This window comes from Parasteatoda tepidariorum, chromosome 9 (genome assembly GCF_043381705.1).
Source record: "Parasteatoda tepidariorum isolate YZ-2023 chromosome 9, CAS_Ptep_4.0, whole genome shotgun sequence".
NCBI lineage: Eukaryota > Metazoa > Arthropoda > Arachnida > Araneae > Theridiidae > Parasteatoda > Parasteatoda tepidariorum.
In genome coordinates, this window is record NC_092212.1 from 72,995,378 (window position 1) to 73,012,112 (window position 16,735).

The following is a 16,735-nucleotide window of genomic DNA, read 5'->3' on the forward strand; positions in this document are numbered from 1 at the left end:
CTTTTTATCTTTTAGGTTAAGAGCAATCGTAGCTTCAGCTCTAAGAGCGGAGTGAACTAGCCCTTGTATTCTCTTTAGCCCTGAGTGGCCGGTGACAACGCATAGATGTCGCGAGTTGCAACCTGATATTCACGTGACATTTTGTCAAGGGCCAAAAGAGTACAGGGATACCAACTGCTCCGCTTTCTGGAATAGTTTTAATAAAGTGGTAGCAAATAATGTAGTAAAATTCGTTAAAGAAAGATAGTTACGCCTACTTTTTAATATAGTAACTAGTAGCATGATGCTTTAACGTTGCATTTTATATCATACTTATAATTTTTGATACTTACTGGTGAAAAAATTACTTATAATGAAAAATACTAAGCTAAAAGTAACTTAAATTTCGCTACCACTAGAAAATACTATTTTACAAAGCGGAGCAAGTTACACGGAATCGGTTACATGGTAAATTTATCACTAAATGCTTACATGGAAAACTTAACACTATGCGGTTACATGGTAAACTTACATGGTTACATGGTAAACTCACTGGTTACATGGTAAACTTAACACTATGCGGACCGCATAGTGTTAAACCTCCGGCCCGAAGACAAAAACTAGGATATTTGCGCCGAATAAACAAGTTATTTAATTTGAGGAGAATGAATAAAAATTGTATTATGAGGTATAAAATTTTTAAATACTCCGAATTTTTAGATTTTTAATATCGAAATTTAAGTTCGAAATTCAGCTATAGTATACTAAACCAGAATTTTTTTAAAATAGATTTCTTTTTTTAAAGGGAGTCGGCAGGGCATATATCAATAATGCTAAAATAGACCTTTTTTCGATGTACCTTTTCTGAGAAACTACAAGTACTTATGATATCGCTTGGAAATTTTTGGAAATATTTGAGATTATATCAGTTGTATGTTATAGCTTTAACATGAATGCTTTTTGATTTATAAGAGATTTTAGCTCAAAAATGATTAAACTTTTTTTTGAAAAAAGTTCTCAGATACGTATTAACAATTATTACAATGTAAACATGTATATGTAAAGTTTCTGTGAAAAAAAAAACTTAAGCAATATCTTTTTTAGATACTGAGAAAAAGTACATCGGAAAAGGTGTCAGTTTTAGCATTACTGGCATTTGCCCTATCCACTTCCAGATTCTTTTAATTGTAAGTTATTAACACGTTGAATGCCATGGGGGTCACCGGTGATCGGCTAAGCCAAGATTGATAGAAACACATAATTCGAGTAAATTTTTATTTTTTTTAATATTATTATCATTACTAAAATGGTTTGAAGAAATTAATGCATACCCTCCAACTTATGAGGATTTTGAAAATAATTCTTTTTAGTGGTAGCGAACCAAAGTAGAAATTTTTAAAGCAAATGGATCTCTCATAAAACTTTTATCAGAACTTAAGAATCTAGCCATATGGCCTGCACTTTTATACGTAATAGTGGACAAGTTACGCTAAAATTAATTTTTTTTAAATATTAAGACATTAATTTTGCTACCGTCAGAAAAGAAGATTTCTGAAAATACGGAAATTCCGTAGCAGTTGGAGGGTATGTTAATGCAATATAGAACACACAAAAATAGTTTTATTTATATACACAGAGATGCCGACTTGCTCAGGACAGCGAATAAATATTTTCAAGTGGTAGTTTAGTAATTGTGATTCTTGGTTTAATAAATTCAATTTAGTACATTTTCATCCACCACTATTTCTAAACAATTCGTAGGCTTATATAATTTACCACTCCTTTCTGAAATGTCTTGCTAAACCTTTTTAAAAACTATCAAAATCTGTCTAATATTTTCAAATGTAGTTTGTAGTTATTTACCGTTGTGGCCAGACGGGCAAGTCATGTAAAATTAACGTGGCATTCAACGTGTTAAAATATAAATACATAAGCATTGCTACCTCTAAGAAAAATATTTTTTGAAACTTTTGAAGAATCCGTAGTAATTAGTCTTTTTAAAAGTAAAACTGACCGAAACAATAAGAATCTGAAATAATGTAAGATTTCAAGACAAAAAAGTATTTTTATAAATGAATATAATTAAAATTTGTTCAAAGTACTAGTTCATGTATTTTCAGCTAACATTGCGCACACGCAGTACTTTGTTGTAAGGCAAAAAGTACCTTTACAAAATAACTAGTTTTGAGTTAGTTCATTGGCTAAATTGATGTTTCAATGTGACTCATCTAATTCCTAAGGCGACTATCACTTTCGTTTCTTAAAAAAGAATATTGCAGGTGAATAGGGTGAATTAAAAATGTAACTATCTAAACTACATTTTGGTAAACAAATATTAATTTTCTGCTAAAATAATTGTGTCATAAGTATATATTATTTGAATAAAGCTCAAAAAACCATTTGCAATAATTGGGTTTGTTAATAATCAAACATTTATATATTTTTTTCCAATTGGATGTTGTGTGTAACAGCACTAATGTCAGACAAGAAAACATCATGATTTTTTTTTTATATATTATTTTTTATTAGATTTTAATAGATTTAAATCGGATCCAAAAATTTGTCCAAATGTAATGAATACTATCCACTCTGTCTTATTAAAATTTAATTTGTGATATATTTGTTTATCAGGAAGTGCATGTGGTGTCCAGTTGTGAAACTTAAAACCAAATTAGTGGTAATAAAATCTAAGATAAAATTTCTTCATTATATATTTCGCAAACAATAGGAAAAAAATCCTTTTTAAATTAAAGCAAATTATAATGTGTTTTTAAATATAATCTGTATGTAATAATCTAGTTATATTACGACATACAAGTCTTGATAATGGGCCCCTGCTTTTGCGAGCTTGAAACTTGTTGACTGTTTCATATTTGATTATTTATTATATTTATTACATTTTATGCTTATTTATTTATTATATTTTATGTTTATTTTAGCTGTTTTATATTTATTTTTTAATTATATATTTATTATATTTTTATGTATTTTTATATATTTTTTTATGTGTTTCAAATTTAAATTTTCAGTATTAATTAAAAATCACATAAATTAATGTTGTTGAAATTTAATTTCGAAATTCAAAATATCTGTACTTACCATATGGACTAAATGTGTCTTGAAAAAAAAAATCAAACATTAATTTCTAAATGCGTCTAAAAGAAAATATTTGCAAATTGAAATGCAAGCGAATAGTTAGAAAAGCAGTAATTTTTCTAAGCATTATTCAGAAGGAAAGAACTTCTCACTCGCATCATCTCGGATGCAGTTGAGAGGAAGCAGTGATTCAGATGGGATGAGGATGCTTTTGCCTGTTGAGGTATATTAAGCAAAACAGCGCCATCTACCGCTGCTTGTCAGAAGGTCAAGAAAATACGTGTGCACTGACTTAGCTGTGTGAGATGACGTACTATTTTATGTACAAAGAAGTGAATAGTTTTGAAATATTTTGTATAGCTCATATTCTATGCATATGATACGTTACAGTGTTCCCACGAATTGGAAAAAATATATAATTTCAAGACTGTTGAAAATCGCTTTTTTTTGTGGATTATTTATTGAATTATTCCTGCAGTATTTTTTTACTCATACATATTTTCTTTAACTTAAAATTGTTATAGTAGCTTAAAAATTCTATATTTATATCACTTTTGTTACCACTGCGAAAAAAAAAACAATAATTCAAATCGTTGAAACATGGATCTCAACTGTCTGCCAAAAATATTGAAGTGGTCTCAAACTACACACTGAAGCGATTTGAAATTTTTCTAGATTCACAACTACTTCTGTTTCGATAATATTAATCTAGTATTATATTTCTATGTATGCAAAATATTTTTGAATCCTTGTATTCATCAAGAAAGGTTAATAATCAGCTTTTGAAAAGAAAAAACATATTTTGGAGTATAAATTTGAGTAAATACCACATAAAAAAAATTTTGCAAATTTTTGGGAAACCTGTGGGTACCCTATTGTCTCAATTAAAAACGAAACAAATGACATTGGTCTGCTTTAATCGTAGTTATTGAAGCGCAAAATATTTTTTTTCCTTAACTTTAAAATTTTTTGCATGATTGCAATTATTACGATATACATTCACAGAATGATATACGTTCACAGAATGATGTTTACCAACGCACAAAAAAAAAATGAATAAATAAATAAGAAAAATAAATAAATAAATGGATCACTATTATAACTTCTGAACAAATTATCGCATTTTTATCATGTAAAGTGTTATAGAAATATCTCGAAGTACATATGTCTTCTTTTCTCACGAACGCGAGTCTAGCCCCCTGCCAACCAGGCTATCAACTGTTAAGTGGATCCTCCTATTAAGTGGATAAATCAACTGTTAAGTGGATATAATTAACTGCTATGTCACAACAAGGAATCTTAACCAGAAAGTGTGAGAAACGACAGCAATAGTATTATTTTTATTACTAACTGTACTATACTCATCACATTTTTAATATGCATTTTTATAATACTTTAATAATTCATGGTTACCAACTGTGACCTAGGACTCACAACATTTCAAACAGAGCTTACACTAAACACAAGAGAAGTAATTTAAGAAGTAACAAGAAGTATTAAGAATTTTACGAACTTAAGAATTTCAAGACTTTTGTTTGCATTTAAAAGTAATTTCCGATGCTTAGGAAATCTTTTGTACATGGGTTAAAATTATTTACGCATGTTTGATTAGTAAGGTTTTAATAATTTCGTCTGCACTTAAAAACAATCTTACATGCTTAAGGAATTTTTGTACAAGTGTGAAAATTATTTGCACATGTTTAAGCAGTGGGTGAAAAGGTATAAATAGACTAAAAAATTTTCTTAAATTAAAGTAATTAAAAAAGTGATAAAAATTACTTAAATGCCTTTATTTATTTTTGTTATATGTCCTTATAATAATGGTCAAGTTTTCTATTTTATTTTTTACAAGATTTAAAATATTTTAAATTCTGCCTTGTCCACGGAGGAGATGTAATAGTCAACGGAGGAGACATTTTATGTTATAAAATATAAAATGTCAACAATGAAGACTAATTCATTAATTATTGGGTACAACTGATATGAGTTTAGCATTAATAAGTAAATAATAAAATATTTCATTATTAGAGATAGAGCTACTTCCGATTAACTGATTAACGTCCAGCGTCATATATTTAAGACAGTTCCTTTTTTCGAAGACATTCAATGCGATAGAAAACTTTTTTCAGAATTTTCATTTATCTGGGTGAATTAAAAGATTTTCAGATACCACAATGATTTAGTTATTTCTGACTAGATCTAGAATTAAAAGGAGCAAGTACTTTTTGATCTATCAAAGACTTTTTGAATGCCCTTACAGTAGAAAAACCAATTAATTTCGATAATATATTATACCACCTTTTCCATAAAACGACTTCTTGTATCATTATAATATTTAAAGTCGGGACAAAATGGGTTAATCATGCTGCTATGAAAGGAAACATCCATTTTTAACCTAGGTGTACAATTTTTTTAACTAACTCGTTCTGAATCTTAATAAATTAAAATGCAAAGACTAGTGAAATAAAAATTCAGACTCCACATGAAAGTTGAGTGTTGAGGGTACTCTTTTATGAACATTTTATGCAAGTTAAACATACTGTCATCCAAATAACGTTTTTGTTTTTTCTCTTTTCTTCTTGTTATTGTTTCTTTTTTCCCCGGGCACAAACGGCTTGCTCTATAAATTTCAAGACATTTAAGTACATTTAATCACGATTTTTCTGTTAAATCTTTTTCTGATACAGATTTTAAAGTTTCTTGCTCTTTCCTTTTTTTTTACTTTCTTCAAACAATTTAGGGTTTTCTTTTAATTTCTGTCTAGCTTGTCTAATACTAAGTTTTTTCTGTTCCCTTCTCTTTTGCATTTGAACATTTGATTGTTTCTTTTTTTACATTTTGGTTTTGCCATTTGTTCCAAAAATTTGAAGAGAAAAAAATGTTTATCATCACAGAAATTATTTAGAAAAATTGCCAATATTTACTTCTCCGATAAGAAAAAGTTAAACTTAATTGATATTCTTTAAAAATACAAACAAATTAACACATTTGTTCCATTTTAAAAACTATCAATTAAAAGAAAGTAGTTCTTTAATTATTAAAATTGTACTATGGTTATCTAACACATTGTTGACTGTGTCTTCTCCTTTGTGGACTCGTTACGTCTACGGAGGGGTTGTCCATGGAGGAGACAAAAACTAGTTCTTGAATTTTACTGATTTTTAATTTTAAAGTTACAAAAATGAAGCAGTTCTTATTATTAAATATACTATTTTTGCAATCTAAAATTCATCTATCAAAAATAAAATAATTTTCTCTTACCTTCTTTATGATGTCCACGGAGTATACAGTGAGAACTTTACCAAACCCCAGTTGAACACAACAATCCAAAACTGACACCAAAGACAACAAAAACAACTGATAGTTAACATTAGAAAATGGAATGGTTACCTTTCCCAGTAGCTGTCTTATAGGGATTTCGCATATGCTGCCCTTTATTGCATATTTACCGAACTATATTAATTGTCCATGGAGGGAGATTTCATTTTTTATGGACAAAGTTTAGTAGTCATTTATTTTATAAAAATATTTTTTTTCAAAAAAATATTAAAAAAAGTTACTATAAGCATTTAACTAGGTAAAACTACAAAAATCATTAAAAATAACATTTAAATTGTTTAACAGCCATTAAAAATTATTTTGTTCCACAGACGTAGGGACGTCCACGGCGGGGATTTTGAAGTTATGTTTATTAAAAAATAAGAATAAAACAGTAAATACATTTAGCAGAAATGCATATGAATTGTTAGTTAGAACTTCACGAAAAATGATGAAGAAAATAAGAAGGAAACATTAAATACATTTAGCAGAAATGCATATGATTTGTTAGTTAGAACTTCATGAAAAATGATGAAGAAAAATATTAAAAAATCTGCTGTATTTCCTAATATTTATTACTATAAGGGACTTAAAAAATCACCTTTTTGTGAGAATGACCCCAGTGATGTTCAAAATGATTTTGAACTAATGAATTGAATTTTTACTGACGTTGCGCTTGTGCAATACTTTGAAATGACGTAAAAATACATCTTCTTAAAAAAAAACTGCTAAGGAATCAGCGCTATAGCTAGGCTGATAATTATTAAAATTCATTTTAGCTTAAGAGACATTACAACTATATAATTTAGGATAAACATATAGCTTCACATATAATTAATTTTTTGGTGAACACTATTGTCTTAGTTTCACTGTAACACAATTAACTATGAAATGAATGACTTATTAAAAATCCATCTTTTTAAAGAGAAAAATACATGAGATCATAGTACGACAGATTGGGCTGCAATTCTGTTAAACCAAAAATCAAATAAAGGAGCATGAAACTTTTGTTTACTCTTAAGAATACGGATAAAAATATCTTGTTCAAGAAAAAGAAGTCAGACTGCTTTCAAAATATAATAAATTATTTTCCCGACCATTTTTATTTAAGATTTTTGCAATCTTAAAAAAATTATTTAATTAAACTAACTACTAAACAAAGATTTTTGCATACCTAAAAAATTATATAATTAAACTAACTACTAAACACTATTAATCTTTAGTTTCGTATTAAAATTTCTTTTATTATTCAATATAGAAGTAAAAATTTGAATTCAGAATTCATTATTTAATAAAGCAATAACCGATCTCGAAAAACATGAACACTAAAAGGATGTTTTAATCTACTTCAAAAACTTCCAGTTTATTTTTAATCAAAAAATTATTTACTAATTAAAATACACTTAAGAACAGTTTCTTGCTAATTAATATTCTCCAGTCATAGAGATTAAACTTTAAAGAATTTCGTAAAAATGTAGTAAGAAAGTACTTATTACATTATTTTAATTTGGTGATCTAAAATGCTTTTGACGTGAACTACAGAAAAGAAGAAAAAAAATCTCAAAATCGTGCATTAAAAATTAAATTAAACTAATTTATCTTCTTCAAAATTAATTACTTTTTTATATTCTAAATGATCATTGAGTTGAAAAATCTTACTTTCATGTAATAATGTAATAAAAAAAAACTTTGTTTATAATTAAATCCATCAGTATCTGAAAAATTTCAATAAACATTTTTTTTAATAATTCCGTAAAAAAAAAATATGTACATAAATTTAATGTATGCTATATCTCAAGTATCAGACTTTTCATAGCTTAATTGATTGATCACCATTTTTAATGCTTATTTTATTCCACTTTTTTACAGATAAAAACACGAGGCAAAAAAAAAATAATAATTTTTCTTCATTATTTGAAGTAGTTTCTGTTGACGGTCAATACGTTGGAAGAACAAAAAATTGCGTTAATATTCATTGGATAGTTTTTTAAATACATTTTCGAGAAAAATTTAAAAAATAAAGAGGTTTAAATGATGAGATAAAAAATCCTGTTGTCAGAAAAATGTTCGTTATATTTTGGCAGGGTAAAAATAGGGATTTTGAAATAACACAAATGTTGTTTATTACATTTTTAATGACAGTTCGAAAATTTAAAATGTAGATAATAATTATTTTAATTTTTGTTGCCACGATTTTATATGATTTATATTTAAAAAAATAAATAAATAAATAAACACCTGGGGTTCGAATCCCATCGATGACTGGTCGATACGAATTTCACACCTGTCTCGCAACGACCACAGTGCTGACTTAAAATATCCTCAGTAATAGATGGATGATGGGTTAGCATACCTGCCAACTTTTACGCATTTGGCGTAAAATTTTATTTTCATATTTAAAGTGGTAGTAAATATATACTATTTTTTCTTTTATAAACATAATTTTTAAATGATTTTGATCACCACTATTCTTAGAAAAAATTAAGCACATATATTAATATGCGTTACTATCATTGCTGTCAGCTTAATTATTTTAAAATACAACGTATTTTTTTTACTTAAAATTGAAATTTTAATTCCATTTTAATACCACTGGGAAAAATGATAATGGAAGGGATTAAAAGTTGGCAGGTCTGAGTTAGGGTCCCCTTGCCGTCAGACTTACCATATGAGACCGTGTGATGGTAGTGGGATGCTGATCTCACATCATAAAGATCCTCGGTTCGAATCCTAGACAAGACATGTTCTTTCAATTTCTGTACGATCTGTCCTTATTGCGGAAGCAATGTTGGTTCACGTAATATGGTGCTCTTCTTTAACCCCTTGGGGACGGATGATTCAGAAAAGCATTCGTACAAAATCAGAATCAAGTTGTAATTAAATAAAAAACGGTACCTTAAATGTAGTCGTTGCTAATTTGACAGACTTGCTTTGCTTTTACTTTAATTATTGGTAGTTTAATCACATATATAATCAATGTTAATTCAAAGTATAACTAAATAGTTTTATTTTGAACAAAGTAATAGTAAATTAAATAAATCAAACAATTATAACTCCGCCCACAAATAAACTGCTAAAGAAATACTTTGATTACCAGTTTTGTCTTTTTACTCTGATTGATACGGTTTCATGCTGGCACGTATTTGTGACAGTCGGCGCGAAAGGGTTAATGTAATAAGCATAAGGTATTTCTTTAATGTAATAAGCACCAGCACTAAGCACAATCTCCTGAAAGAGTGGCTCTTAAATCTGCCGCACTTGATACCTGAATGCAGGGGTGAAAGCGAGACGGAAAAAGAGAAAAGGCTAGTAGTAATACCATTTCAGATATTGCTAGTTTTTGGGAGGAGTTATCTATTTTATCTTGGAGACGAAGCAGATTTGTATATATGTTAAAATCTTAACGAAATCTTGGTAGTCACAGATATTTTATTTTTCTTACAAAAAATGCTATAATAAAATGTGTTGCGTACCAGTTTTTCATCTTTTCCGTCTTGCTATATAAGGGCTTTCAGCCATGCCTGAATGACGTATGTCAATCGGGCGGGCATTGAAAAAGGACGCCCAGGGCTCCCACCTACAACGCGTTTGCAAAATGTTATATTAAGTGGTAGACAATTAAAAACTAGACCTAACAGAATTTCTGGTAATCTTGCCAGTATTTTAAAAGGCTCATCATGAGAGAGTTAGAACAAAGTGGCTTATAATATAAGCTTTCGAATCATGTACAAGTAGTGAAAAATAAAAGAAGGAATAATTCATTTAAGCATATACTTAGCTACAACTAGAAGAATTGTTTTTCTAATAATGGTTGAAGGGAAGGGTGGCGGGTTAGCAGGTCTATATTCACTAATAAGAATTGAAATCATTGTATATTAGTAAAATTTTTTTATAAAATTGTAGTGGTACTAAAAAAATAAAAAAATTTTTTTCTTTTAGCAGTAAAATTTTACTTAGCAAAACTGCTGTCACAAATTGAAAAATCATGCTTTTAGAAATGGTGTTTACATTTGGATCGGCTTAAAATTTGCATCGAACATATAAAATTTGCATCGATCATATTGGGTGTAGGGAATTAAAAGCTAATATCCTTTTTTAATGTCACTATAATTAAAAAAACATTCTCTGAGAAATATGGCAATCCCATATGATGATTTCATGATTACTGGTATTAAAGGTAGAAAGAAATGTTTAAATTCCAATGCTCATTTTGGTAAGCGCAAATTTCGCATGGGTAAAAATTACGCCATTTCTTAAAGCGTCAACCATGCTCTTTCTAAATGTGTTAACAGTTTTCCCACGTATATTCTTCTAAAACATTTGCTGCTAAAAGTTTAATTGCTTACATAGAGAGTATATAAATGCTTCCATATTTTTGTCCAACCCCTGTATGTAATATCAGTTGTTATAGACTTAAATGTAATAAGTATGAAACTTAAATTAACTATACTCATGCTAATACCATTATTTAACAAACTTTAAGACGCAGAGAATATTTTATAACAGAAAAAGAGTTAATTTAGAAACTTACAAAATATTCGATTGATTTTCTGAAGTTCAAATGTAATTTATTTGCTTTTTCCTAGACATATAGACCTGAGAATTTTAATTTTAATTTAGTTGCTAGTGGCCAGTATAAGCTAATGACGATACTTTTTCCCCCAAACTCAATGAGACGGTGACTGATATAGATATGTCCTTTTTATTTAATACACATTTTTTGCAAACTTTTTTTTGCTTGGATTAAATTTCACTATTCATATTAAAAATAATCTTGGGCTATAAAAAAGTTTATTTAACCATAAAAATAATACAAATATGAAGCAAAATATAGTTAAACATACTACCTTTTGAAAACTTTATTCAAAAATATTTGGGGAAGGAAAATATATTTAATGCATGCATTACAACTTTGATATATGCGAGCTAAAGATTCCCCTTTAACACGAATCTTTCCATCACAAATTGATGGATTTTGAAGAATCGAAATTTTGAATGGAGGTATTGGATATTTAAATGAAAATTCGGTTTTCCAGAGTTTTTCTGCATTGATGTACGCTTGCCATTAAACAATTTTCGAAAAAAATAAAGGTAGAAAAAGTGACCGGATGTTTATTTCATTTTAGTTGTCACTTTTTTTTGTTGATTGACCACATGGCGAGTTTTTATTTTCAGGTCTATAGTCATATGACGAGCTAAGAAGCAGTAATGTAGCATTTTCAGGGGTTCAGGAAAATAACATAATCAGGGAAAATAGCATAAAGGGGTCGCATGAATATTCAATTTGTTTTCATTTCAATTTTAACATAACAAATCCACATTAGTTTTGAGTGTGCTTGCGGGATTTTTTAGTTCAAACTATATCGTGGAAAATAAAATAAGACAAAATCTTATTAACCTCACCTTCAAATGAAACTTAAATACCACTTTTCCCTCTTCTTATTCTGATTGAAACCACCATGAAAGAGTAGCTTATATGGTTCATGAACTCAGATCTTTATACATAAAATATTTCAATTCTAATTATTGCCTACATTTTGGCACCTGCTGCAGATCGCAGCATCAATTGATCTAATATAAAATATTCTTAAGCCTGCAACTGGTCACCCATTCATCATAGACTTCTAGCGTTGTAGTTGTAGACATTGTCTTGGGAAAAAATGAAGTAAAAAAAGACGATATTGCTAGTATAAGTTACATTCTTACTGTTTTAATATCTTGAGAAAGATGCATCACTACGGAAGCAGGCTGTTTTGGGTTGTATTTTGATGTTTTCTGTTAACATATCAAATGGTAAGATATCATCAGACTTGATTTCGATGCACTGATCCGCCTTGTAAAAGAAGTTAGAATTGTATTTAGCTAATATGTAATAATCAATATCTATAATCAATTTTCAGATCACGATGCATGTCTTAGTTGCGCATGAGCCTTGGTGAATTTTAGTTGAATCATATTTTGGCATCATGTCAATTTTTCAAGCAGAACAATCGGTAAATTGCTCAAGGCAGGGAAAGCATTTGTAAGGATTAGGCTTAGATAGATAGAACAAGATGAACCTTTTCAGTCAACTCCAAATTTGAGTATGAAATAGTATACTTACAAAGTCATACATAAAAGACATAACTATAAGTCGTCCCTTAAAGCAAGATAGATTAAAATGGAACTAGACCCCTTACTCACTTTTTCACAAGAAATACAATTCTCTCAAGTAAATTGTAAAAATAATTTTGCTATAATTAATGGATATTTAAAAAAAAGAACTACCCAGGGGCCGAATAACTTCACTATTTTATCACTGCATGTCCGTAGCTCTTCAATCGATTATAAATGATAAATTTATAGGCTCTGTAATCGTGCTCACTGGTACTGCCGTTCATTTTAACTGGCGCTGCAGTCACATTCACAATAACTTATTACTTCTTTGACCCCATTTTATGATTTTGTAATCCTACCTTTTCTCTTAATTTCTTTTTTTATTTCATAATTAAAACTACTACAAGACTAAGTATCACACAATGGAGAGAAAAAAAGGCCCCCTCGGGACCAAAAGGCATCGAACAACCAAATCACCATGAATAAGAACTATAGATATAAAATAGCTTTACCTCTAACAACGCATACTCTTTCCCGTGGAACAAACAGTCCGGTATTTGAAACCACGACTGTCCAGTTTATGAACGTTTAAATTATGTATGCACACATGTTTAAATTATTCACTTTTCTTGTCGGATGAAACAATTTTACTTGGAATTTAAAAAAATTAAAATCGATAGATTAAAAATTAAATGTTGCCAAGAAAATTATACTCATGGAACGTACAAGTTGTTAGCTATGAAGTGTTTATTGTGTAAAAATTACACGAGTATTTAAAAACCATTTAAACTTTCATAGTTTTGCTCCTCCTAAAGAATTCATATAAGCCAATTCCTTACACGAAATATTATGTCTTACATAAATCGAACGCCTTATTGAGACATTATATATCTGTAGATATATTCTTATGTCACACACGATAATTACAATATATGAGATAATGCTTTGCTTTTATCAGTGAAAATGAAACTGTCTAGACACAAGCACAAGTTAGTTTCTATTGCTCAATTCAGAAACTCAATCTAAGAACTCACTTTCTTTGCAATGAAAATAGAACACATAGAAATAGGAGATAGTTCTCCTCAAATGAAGATTCTTTGCTCTACTGATGATGGTGATTATGGCCATTTACGTTTGGCATGGAAGTCGATATTTTTTCATATGCTTCAGCTGTAAGTTTTGCTGCTCTGATAAACTTCATGGGCTTTGAGGATAATATACCTACTTTTGCCATTTATTTCTATTATTGAGACTTTTTTTGTTTTAGAAATACAATAAAATGTTTCTTACTTAAATGGTAAATCTAAAGAAACTAACTATTATTAAGTTTTAGTTGTTATCAAATGTTAAAAATATTGTTCGTATTATTTTATACGATGAGATTCTTTTATTAAATATGCAAAGCTTCTTAGTTTCAGATTATTTTTAATTAAGTAATACCAAAGCTTGCTGGAATAAAAATCGCGGGTTTATCATAATTTGACCTTATTCTAATTGTTAGAATACTGAAAATCTCGAGAAAAAATACGATAGTTAATTTATCATTCAAAACTTCCCCTTATTAGTTAAAAATCTTGAAAACATTAATAATTTTTTTCAAGCATATCGCGTGTTTTTATTCAACAATTGGAACATTGCCAAAAACTTTTAAGTTAAAACCTTAAGAACAGTAATGATTGTATTTCACGGAATTTTTTTCAACGACTGGAACAATACCAAAAAACTAGAATTAGTTTTTAAGCTGAAACCTTAAAAACAGTAATGATTGTTTTTAAAGCACTTTTCTTCAACGACTGGAACAATACCAAAAAACTAGAATTAAGTTTAAAATCTAAAAAAAGTATTAGAATAAAAATCAGGACACTAAAGTTATAATTTATACATTTTAATGTTTTCTTACCGTTTGCTCTCCATGTTTATCCCTAACATTAATTGTATAACATTTAGCAGTAAAAGTTCATTTCTTTTCTCTTGAGAAGCGATTTTATGTCACCTTTTCTTGTTACGTTTAAAACAACCAAAACTTAATTTTTTGAGACCACTTAACTTAGTAACTTACAGATGTTATACGAATATTCCAGATGTTATACGGATATCCCAGTTGTTATATCTTTTACAGATACTAAATATTTTCCAGGTGTCTTTTAACACGGTTCCAGTGTTACAAGTTTTAAAAACGTGGTATCAAAAATGAAACAGACGAGGAAATTTAAATTTATTTCTGCTAATTACCTATTATTTCTTAAGGAAAATATATCTATGAGAATTCTAAATTTTTCAAATCTCTAAACAGTAAAGTTATGAGTTGCCATTAAAATTAATAGAGTGGTAATATTACTGTACAACTATATTAATTTTAATGGCCGCTTAAGTTAGTAATATTATATAATTAATACAAGAAAATTAATAAAGTTATAAGTAGCCAAGAAAAATCAACAAAAGGTAACAAAAAAGTAATTTGGCCATTGGTAACTTTGAAGGTTTGAATTTCACTTTAAGTTCTGAAATTAAGTTAACCATTCTTAACAATTTTCGACAGGCAGCATATTAGCCACTACTTTTGTAGGTCTAAAGTTCTTAGTAAATTGATATACTTGAACTCGATGTTCATGAAAAAAATAGTAGTTGCTAAAAAAATTACTTTACTTTATTTTCAAAAAATTGGACACCTGGGCCGCGCAGCGGCCCCTATCCTATACACCTAGAAATTTAGAAATTTGAAAAGTGATAACATTTTGAATTTTGCAGTCGATGAGGTAGCTAATGCAAAAAATACAAGCACTTTGCTTGGGTAAATAAACATTTGAATATCGAAACTAAATTGACACATATAAAGATAATTTGAAATAGATACATAAGTTGACATAGATAAATATAGTAAATATAACATTTGAGTATCGAATCAAAGTTGACACATGTTGACATATATAAATATAAACATAATTTGTTAGCTGCTAAAAAACCGGTGGCTGAAAAACCTTTCCAAGTTAATAGTTCTATATTTTTAGTGGTTTGCAATATTTTTGGAATATGTGTTACCATGCTTTCAACATTGCGCCGGAAAGGATAAACAGCTACATTTTTAGCTTCAAATGGATTTTAGTTGATGGAAATGAGTAAAAACAATACTTTTCTTCAAATCGTTCTCTGTCACTGTTAAAATTTCTCAGTTACATTAGTTAAAGTGGTAATTTAAAAAAAGGAATCATAACTTGTATTTACGTGAAAATAATAAACATAATACAAGTTTTTGCACTAGGTTTTCTGGACGCGTCATTTTAACGCATTTCGAGTTTTGTAAGGAAAATTATAAAACCCGTCTGAAATTTTTTTTTAAATCTCTTGTAATGACTTTCAACCATTATTTGAAGTAAATATATATTGAAGGCTATTTTCTTCAAAAGCGTTGAAATATTGAAATTCTCTATGTGGTATACCTATCTCTGCGCATATGTGTTTCAAGTTGACGCTGTCATAATTTAGACAAAATTTTTAGTAAGCAGGCAATTATCACATCAATAGTAAATAGGAATATACAGACAATACTTCGATTCGTTATCCGATATCGTTATCTCTAATAAAACAAGCGATAAACAACTGTTGCCGATAAGCAATAATAGAAAGAACAAACGCAGAATGTCAATTGATGTCAGATTTTGAAGGTTTCAGTTGCTTAGTTCGAGTATTGTAACATAAAAGACTAGAATATTTTAAAAATATATATCTCATATCTTCATTTTTTTCTTATAGTATACAATTACATTGGTTTCTAAGTGCAGAGAAACCAAATGCTCCGGACACGCCAAAATAATTAAAAAAAATGGTAAATAACAACTAAGTATATTTGAAAATAAAAGGTGGTGAATTATATAAGCCTACGAATTATTTAGAAATAGTGGCGGAATTAGAACGTCCGTGAACCTTGTGATGTATTGGTTCATGCGTCAAATAGACGTGTGTTCGTAGAGATAGGTATATAAGAAACGTCCGTAAACCTAGTGTTAAGAACCATTGATACCTACTATAAAATTTGTGCTGTTCCTCGGTTTTCCATAGGATTTTAATAGAAAACACATTATTATTTTAAAGCATAGTTTATTAATAATTCACAAATTTAATTTAGAATAAACAACACATTAGCTTTTGAGGAATCTGGAAGTCAAAGTGTTCGAGTGTTCGAACTAAATTGCGCTCTAAATTTGTGGTCAAACTCCTCCAATTAATTGAAAGTATAACGAATGCGAAA

General features: G+C 28.8%; 1 protein-coding gene across 1 annotated transcript in view; it reads right to left on the reverse strand.

The window, feature by feature from the left end:
- The window catches only part of LOC107446160 (uncharacterized), a 67,501-nt gene extending 64,225 nt beyond the window's left edge, over window positions 1-3,276 (reverse strand). Inside the window, exon 1 of the mRNA XM_016060732.3 lies at window positions 3,079-3,276. The gene's annotated coding sequence lies outside the window, so the exon portion shown is untranslated. The remainder of the gene's footprint in view (window positions 1-3,078) is intronic.
- Window positions 3,277-16,735: the final 13,459 nt, after the last annotated feature.